This window comes from Aotus nancymaae, unplaced genomic scaffold (genome assembly GCF_030222135.1).
Source record: "Aotus nancymaae isolate 86718 unplaced genomic scaffold, 86718_ANA_hifiasm-v0.15.2.pri h1tg000067l, whole genome shotgun sequence".
NCBI classification, from domain to species: domain Eukaryota; kingdom Metazoa; phylum Chordata; class Mammalia; order Primates; family Aotidae; genus Aotus; species Aotus nancymaae.
In genome coordinates, this window is record NW_026988482.1 from 23,583,806 (window position 1) to 23,591,917 (window position 8,112).

Sequence of the window (8,112 nt, forward strand, 5' to 3'; positions counted from 1 at the left end):
AGGTTGTTCAAGCTCATAAAAAAATACATTCCTTAGTCAAGTATACTACATTCAGCCCTCCTCTTTCTTCCTTGAGTAACTAGGCAAGTTCTCAAGAAATATGATGACTCTTGAGCACCAGGGCCAAGCAGATACCGGGTCTGCACACCTCCACAGGGCACCCCATAAAAGCAGGTAAACTGAACTTAACACCACCTGCTGCTGATGAGGAGGAAGGAAACCATGGCACAGTCCACAGACATCAAGTTTAAAGCACATCTAAACAAATGGGCATCAGAGTGAAAGCGGACAGGCTTGGGGTTAGGTTAATCCCCAAACAAATATGGCTGCGGCCTCAGCAATACCATCAAATTTGTGTAGAAAAGTGATCTTTGCCAAATGCAGTGGCTCACAGCTGTAATCCTAGCGCTTTGGGACATGGAAGCAGGAGGATTGCTTAATGCCAGGAGTTCAAGACCAGCCTGGGTAAAAAAAGGGAGACCCTGTTTCTACAAAAAAAAATTTTAAAGGAATTGGATCCAGTGGCATGTGCCTGTAGCCCCAACTACCTGGGAGGCTGAGGCAGGAGGATCACTTGAGCCCAGGAGGTTGAGGCCACAGTGAGTTATGACTGCTGCACTGTATTCCAGCCTGGGCAACTGAGACTGTCTATATTTAAAATATAGACCATGTAAAGGCTGGACATGGTGGTTCACACCTGTAATCCCAGCACTTTGGGAGGCCAAGGTGGGCGGATCAATTGAGGTCAGGAGTTTGAGACCAGCCTGGCCAACATGGTGAAACTCACATCACTACAAAATACAAAAAATTAGCTGGTGGCAGAAGACTGTAGGCCCAGCTACTTAGGAGGCTGAGGCAAGAGAATTGCATAAACCTGGGAGGGAGAGGTTGCAATGAGCCAAGATCACATCACTGCTGGGCAACAGAGGGAAACTCTGTCTCCAAAAATAATAATAATAAATATATATATATATCTCAAAGACTACAGCAGATAAAAATCTCAATGGGCAGGCGAATAGTTATACCAAAAAGTAATATCCAATGTTAGTTTCACACTTGCAAAGCAAAAGTAACCTACTATTCTTATAAAACAAATATTGAAGAGGGATGCGAGATGTTCACAATCCCATGAAAGCTGAGACAAGCTCACACAGCCCATGGGGTCATCTCATTTCTGAGTGTGCAATTTCAATTAGAAAGGACTGTTGGCACCAAAGCAGCCCAAACTAAAAGAGGAAGACAAGGTTCAAGGGAAGGAGCAATGAAAGGTGGGCTCTTCTGACAGGCGGGGTTAAGGTAGAGCAATATGGCCTGGGGAACTTGGGCCATGGCGCCCCAGGGCCAGACCAGGCAATGTGGCAGCCTCCCACAAACCCAGACTTGTGAGATCTAGCCCAGGTTCCAGCTAGGCACATTCTCACAAACTAAGTGCAAAATCAGCAACACTAGAGCCAGATGTTCTGCTTCTTGGTAACACGTTTTATTCTATTAAAAGAAGTTTTACTCTTCCTTAGGTTTGGGATTAGACACTCAATTTCAAAAACACATACGAGTGTCTCAAGTAAGATAGGTGGATACACAGAGAAAACAAACAACATTGGCCAGGCGTGGTGATGTGAGCCTGTAATCCTAGCTACTCGAGAGGCTGAGGCAGGAAAATTCACTTGAATCCGGGAGGCGGAGGTTGCAGTGAGCCAAGATCACACCATTGCACTCTGGCTTGGGCAACAAGAGCAAAACTCCGTCTCAAAAAAAGAAAGAAAGAAAACATTAAATGATTTCCCACTTTTATATAAAAATTATGGCTTCAATTAAATATAATCATAACAAGTGTTAAGACAAGGGCTGGGCGCAGTGGCTCACGCCTGTAATCCCAGCACTTTGGGAGGCCAAGGTGGGTGGATCACCTGAGGTCAGGAGTTTGAGACCAGTCTGGCCAACATGGCAAAACTCTGTCTCTACTAAAAATACAAAAATTAGCTGCGCATTGTGGCATGTGCCTGTAATCCTATCTACTATGGGAGCTGAGGCAGGAGGATTGCTTGAACCTGGGAGGTGGAGGTTCCAATGAGCTGAGATTGTGCCACTGCACTCCAGCCTGGGCAACAGAGCAAGACTCCATCTCAAAAAAAAAAAAAAAAAAAGAGTGTTAAGACAAAACCAGCAAGCCAAGAACAGTGGCTCATACCTGTCATTCCAACACTTTGTAAGCCAAGGTGGGAAGATAGCTTGAGCCCAGGCTGTTCCTGGAGTTTAAGAACAGCCTGGACAACACGGGAGGCCCTAACTCTACAAAAAATTTTAAAATAAAAATTGCTGAGCATGGTTGCACACACCTATAGTCCCAGCTACCTGGGGGACTGAGGTGGAAAGATCACTAGGGCCCAGGAGGCGGAGGCTGCAGTGAGCCATGATCATACCACTGCACTCTAGCCTGAGCAACAGAGGAAGGCCTGCTTTAAAAAAAATTTGACATTTGTGGGCCTCTCCTTAAAAACACACACCACTGAACTCTGCATATAATCTAGGGAACAGGCAACCATGGACTTTATCCTCAAAACTGCTGATAAATGAAATCACTATAAAGGGTGACCCGGATATTGAGCCTTCCCAAGTTGGGACAAACATTTCGTTCACGGAGTCAGAAACAGATGAGGAGATATTGAACTGCAGACACTTAAATATAAAGGGTATGGTCAAGCACTCAAGAAAGGTTCAGCAGACAGTTGTGAGCAGTGGGGATGGAGCTGAAGTGAACCTCACTTGAAAACAGATTTGGGAATTACCTACAAAGGGTCAAGGTTTCCATAACTGTGAACCTCCTGTGACCAAAGGGTGCTACATTGGTGTCTGAACAAACGTGTAAACAGACACATGAGGCAGAACATCTACATCTTCCTGGAGGCAAAGAGTCAGAATCTCCTCCCAGTCCCATACAGAAATCTAGGGTTCAAACTCCTTGGACCACGTAACACAGAGGGAGGAGGGTTTCATATTATGTGGCCTTTTAGGTTCCTGATATCCCTAAGAATTTATACTTTGAGGCTTTTTTTTTCTTAATCCCCACTACTGCCACTGCTGCACTCACAGTGGAGTGAGGCTCATTTTTAATGAGCCATGGTAGTTCCTTCTCAACCTCTTCACTGAAAAGATAAATAAGAGACACACCTTCAGGCCAGGTGCAGTGGCTCATGCCTGTAATCCCAGCACTTTGGGAGGCCAAGGCAAGAGGATTGCTTGAGTCCAGGAGTTCAAGACCAGCCTGGACAACATAGCAAGACCCTGCCTCCACACACACGCATCCCCCACTTCAAATCCACAAATCCAGCCACCAGAGACAAAAGGTGTAAAGCACAAGCGGTGATCAGCAAAAGCTGACATATGGGAAACTCTACAAGACAAACATTATTTGCTTCAACAGATAAATTACAAAACGAAAAACAGAGAGAGCATGTATAAATTTAAGAGATAAAAGAGCTATTTCTATCAAATGCAATGTGCAAAATTTATCTGGATCCTGACTTGAACAGAACTACTAATGAGGCCAAGTACAGCGGCTCACACCAGTAATTCCAGCACATTAGGAGGCTGAGGCAGGAGAATCACTAGAGCCCAGGAGTTTGAGACCAGCCTGTCTCTACTAAAAATACAAAAATTATCCGAGTGTGGTGGCACGTGCCTATAATCCCAGCTACTTGGGAAGGTGAGGCACAAGAATTGCTTGAACCCAGGAGGTGGAGGGTGCAGTGAGCCAAGATCATGCCATTGCACTCCCAAGGTGACAGGGTGAGACTCAGTCTCAAAAAAATAAAAAATAAAAAAATTAACAAATACTAGCCAGGCACAGTGGTGTGTGCCTGTAGTTCCAGCTACTCTGGGAGAATCACCAGAGCCTAAGATGAGGCTACAGTGAGCTGTGATTGCACAACTGCACTCCAGCTTGGGCAACAGGGGTAAGACTCTGTCAAAAACAACAACAACAACAACAACAACAACAACAACAAACAACCACTAATGAGCTGGGCATGATGACTCATGCCTGTATGCCCAGCTGAGAGGCTGAAGTGTGAGAAATCACTTGAGTTTGAGGCCAACCTGGACAACACAGCAAGATCCCATGTCTAAAACAAACAAAAACAACTGAGATAATTGGGAACATTTAAATATGACTTAATTTGAAAAAAATTAAGGTATTATCCTATTTTTTAGGCAGAATAATAGTACTGTAGATTTTGTGGCTAGCTCTCTGTCTCTTACACACTGAAATATATATAGAAAAAATAACATTTCAGGGCCAAGCAAAGTGGCTCACACCTGTAATCCCAACACAGGGAGGGCAAGGCAGGCAGATGGCTTGAGCTCAGGAGTTTGAGAACAGTCTGGGCAACATGGCAAAACCCCATTCCTACAAAATATACAAAAATTAGCCAGATGTGGTGGGGGGGTGGTGCCTGTAGTCCCTGCCACTTGGCAGTCTGGGGCAGAAGGATCACTTGAGCTCAGAAGGCCGAGGCTACAATAAGCCAAGATCGCATCACTGCACTACAGCCTGGGTGACAAAGTGAGACCCTAACTCAAAAAACAAAACAAATTTCTGGGATGCTCCCTTTAAAATTCAGGGGTTTTGGGCCAGGTGCAGTGGCTCACACCTATAATTCCAGTACTTTGGGAGGCCGAGGCAGGTGGATCACAAGGTCAGGAGTTCAAGAAAAAATATATATGTTTTTTTTGAGACAGAGTTTTGCTCTATTGCCCAGGCTGGAGTACAGTATGCGCAATCTCTGCTCACTATAACCTCGACCTCCTGGGTTCAAGCAATTCTCCTGCCTCAGCCTCCTGAGTAGCTGGGATTACAGGCACCCACCACCAGGCCTGGTTAATTTTTGCATTTTTAGTAGAGATAGGGTTTCACCATGTTAGCCAGGCTGATCTAGGACTCCCGACCTCATGATCCGTCCGCCTCCGCCTCCCAAAGTGGTGTTACAGGTGTGAACCAGCAGGCCGGCCCTTTCTTTAAAAGGTAGAGCAGTGATTAGGGTGGGCAAAGTGTAGATGAAACAAGATTGGCCAGAGTTGGTAACTGTTGAAGCTGGTGATGGGTGACAGACCCAAGTCAACTGTGCATCATCTCAGCAAATTAACTTCTCCAAATTCTGAAGTGGGCTCTAAATTCAATTTTTGGAGAAAAGGACATTTTCTTTTTTTTTTTTTGAAATGGAGTTTTGCTCTTGTTACCCAGGCTGGAGTGCAATGGCACGATCTCGGCTCACCGCAACCTCTGCCTCCTGGGTTCAGGCAATTCTTCCTGCCTCAGCCTCCTGAGTAGCTGGGATTACGGGCACGTGCCACCATGCCCAGCTAATTTTTTGTATTTTTAGTGGAGATGGGGTTTCACCATGTTGACCAGGATGGTCTCGATCTCTTGATCTCGTGATCCACCCGCCCTGGCCTCCCAAAGTGCTGGGATTACAGGCGTGAAAAGGACATTTTCTTGCCATCAGAATATACTGTAAAACAGTACTACTTCTTATTATTTTTATTACATGGTACACAAACAGACAAAAATGTAATTTATTAAAAAAAAAAAGAAACAGGTTTTAAAATATAATAACAGAATAATCCATCTGCCTACTTTCTAATGTATAAGAATGTGTTCAATTTGTTACTTAAGATGATTATCCCACTAGGGTAAGTAACTTCAGTTAAAGGGAAAATTCTTCCCCAATGCATCCTCTTTATGAGCCAAACAATGGAAAATTTTCACCTCAGCAAGCTGGCCTCAGGGAGGTTCAGGCTCATCCCTGTTGCCTAGATACCAGTGACATCTCAGGAGCTAACAGAAGGCTCTGGCATCCCTCTTAGAAGGGAGACTAGCAAAGGTTCATCAGTCAGTGGTTGCTCCTTCCTTCCCCACACATCCCACTGCTCAGACAGATACAGGGCTGGCACACAGGGTATCTGTCTGTTACCTACGAAGCTATGAAACACAAAAGAAGTCATAATATTACATTTGTTACACTAGTTTCTAGATCTCCCCTCTTCCTCCTTGCTCCCTCCCCACCCAGGTTCTGCATAAAAAACAAAGGAACCAATCAAACAAAAAAAAAACCTGGTTTCTACAATTGTATCAACTGTAGTCCTTGTTCTTATCCATTTGATTTCTTTCTCTCTCTCTGCCTGTCTTTTTTTTTTTTTTTTTTTTTTGTAGAGATAGGGTGTTGCCATGTTGCCCAGGTTGATCTTGAACTCCTGGGTTCAAGTGATTCTCCATTTGATTTCTAACAATGCTTGTGAATTCTAAAGTCACAAAGCAGGTAAATCTATCGAAATGACAATGTCAAACAAGACCACAGAAAATAAAAATTTTTAAAAATGAAAAAAATGACAGTTAATAGTTAACTCTTTCTCAAAAAGAAAAGTTACTAGGCCATCAACTGGCCTATTATGTCACATATGATAAGGTATTCATTTGGTCCTTTCTAACTCTGATAGTGGCTCAAGTTAAAACAACACCCTGAAGCTTCTCCTTAAACTTAACACCCAAGTTACAGGATGTAATTATACAAACCCCACGGCAACAACCTATACAAATAAGCATCTTAGTTCACTTAAAATGTTACCTGGCTACAAATGCAAATACAGCAAACAGTTTAAACACTAGAATTAAAAAAAATTATTGTAATCATGGTCCTTTATTAAAAGTATCACAGAACTGATAATCTGCAACATTTTTATTACCACGTTCCAAAGTTTCAGTACTTTTTCTTAAAACTATTCAAAATGATTTATTGTTCTATGTACAATGTGCTACCGAAATGCTTAATTCGAAGCAGTAACTAGTTCTACTTCCCCTGGTATTGACGCGCACTAGATTTTACTGGTTCCCACATTTTATTTTCACTCATTTTTCTGCTAGTGTGGCTTTCTTGATATGAGACCGAATACAATCCTAAAATAAAATAAGCCATTAGGATGCAAAAGACAAAAGCAGTCTGTAATTAAATGCAAAGAGTGGAAATATCACTATAAAGGTGTCCTCTGATCCATTTTAAGGCTTTTTTTTTCCATAATAAAGTTAAGTGTGTAGATTCCCTCATCGAACACCATCTGACGGGCCCAAATGGCATTCAACACTCAAAATGGCTGCACATCTGCCGACCCCAGGTAACAGTACCTGAGGCGCTGGGCTGACTCCCTGTCCAAAGATCCGCGAAGAAGACCCCTCTCCCCCCCGCCAAATATCCGGGGAGATCGTGGCCACCAATGACCAGGAGAGACCCCGCAATGACACTATAGTAAGACCCGGGAAGATCTCCTCAATGACCCGGAAAAATCCTGCCCCCGCAAAACCCGGGAGACCCCTCCAACGACCGAGCAGGATTCTGCACCCCCCAAACCAGGGAAATCCCTCTCCATTGATCGGAAGAAATAAGGCTCCTCCCAAATGACCCAGGAAAGTCGAATCCACAGGGACCCCGGGAGATTTCCCCCACAATGACCACGGGAGACGTCCTTACCAAATAACCTAGAAGACTCCAATGATCAGAGACCACGTCTCCCAGTAGCCCGGAAAAAATCTCCCTCAAAGCTCCTGGGTAACTAGGGCCATAAGCCCAACAACGCGGGCGTTACCTGCCGCTTCAGCCCGGTTCCCCGCCGCTTCCGTCCTATTGTTTCTCTCGCACCAAAATGGCTGCGGCCAGGCCGAGCCCCGCCCCCTACACCTCGCTCCCGATGCTCCTCGCTATTGGCTCATCCTAGGAGCCGCGCAAGCGGACTGGACAACCTGAAAGGCGCTGTTGCTAGGGTGCCAGGATTCGCTGCAGCAGCTGCCGTAAAAGGCGGGGACTGGGGGCGGGGCCAGAGGGGGCGGGGCCTTGTCCTCCGTTGGGAGGGTGGCCAGGAGGTCAGATGGGCGGTTGGGTGGACCGAAGAGCTGCGGGCCGATGGACAGCAGGATACCTGGGAAATAGATGGATTGACCAACAGTCCTGGTTTGACCGTACTAAGCGATTTCGCAGGATGGAGGAATTTCAGTGCTAACACCGAGACAGTCCGCTGCAAACTGGGAAGTTGGTCACTCTAGCAGATGGACAGAGATTGGATGTGAAT

The 8,112-nt window shown here is 45.1% G+C and overlaps 1 protein-coding gene across 7 annotated transcripts in view; it reads right to left on the reverse strand.

Annotated features, from left to right (window-relative positions):
• Positions 1–7,720, reverse strand: part of IP6K2 (inositol hexakisphosphate kinase 2) — a 31,503-nt gene extending 23,783 nt beyond the window's left edge. For 4 of the 7 annotated variants that reach the window (XM_064367058.1, XM_064367057.1, XM_064367060.1 and 1 more), the window contains exon 1: positions 7,518–7,695. The gene's annotated coding sequence lies outside the window, so the exon portion shown is untranslated. Of the gene's footprint in view, positions 1–7,517 lie in introns of all 7 variants that reach the window. The other 3 variants (XM_012467673.2, XM_064367061.1, XM_012467672.2) reach the window with 3 other exon arrangements.
• Between the last annotated feature and the right edge of the window lie 392 nt (positions 7,721–8,112).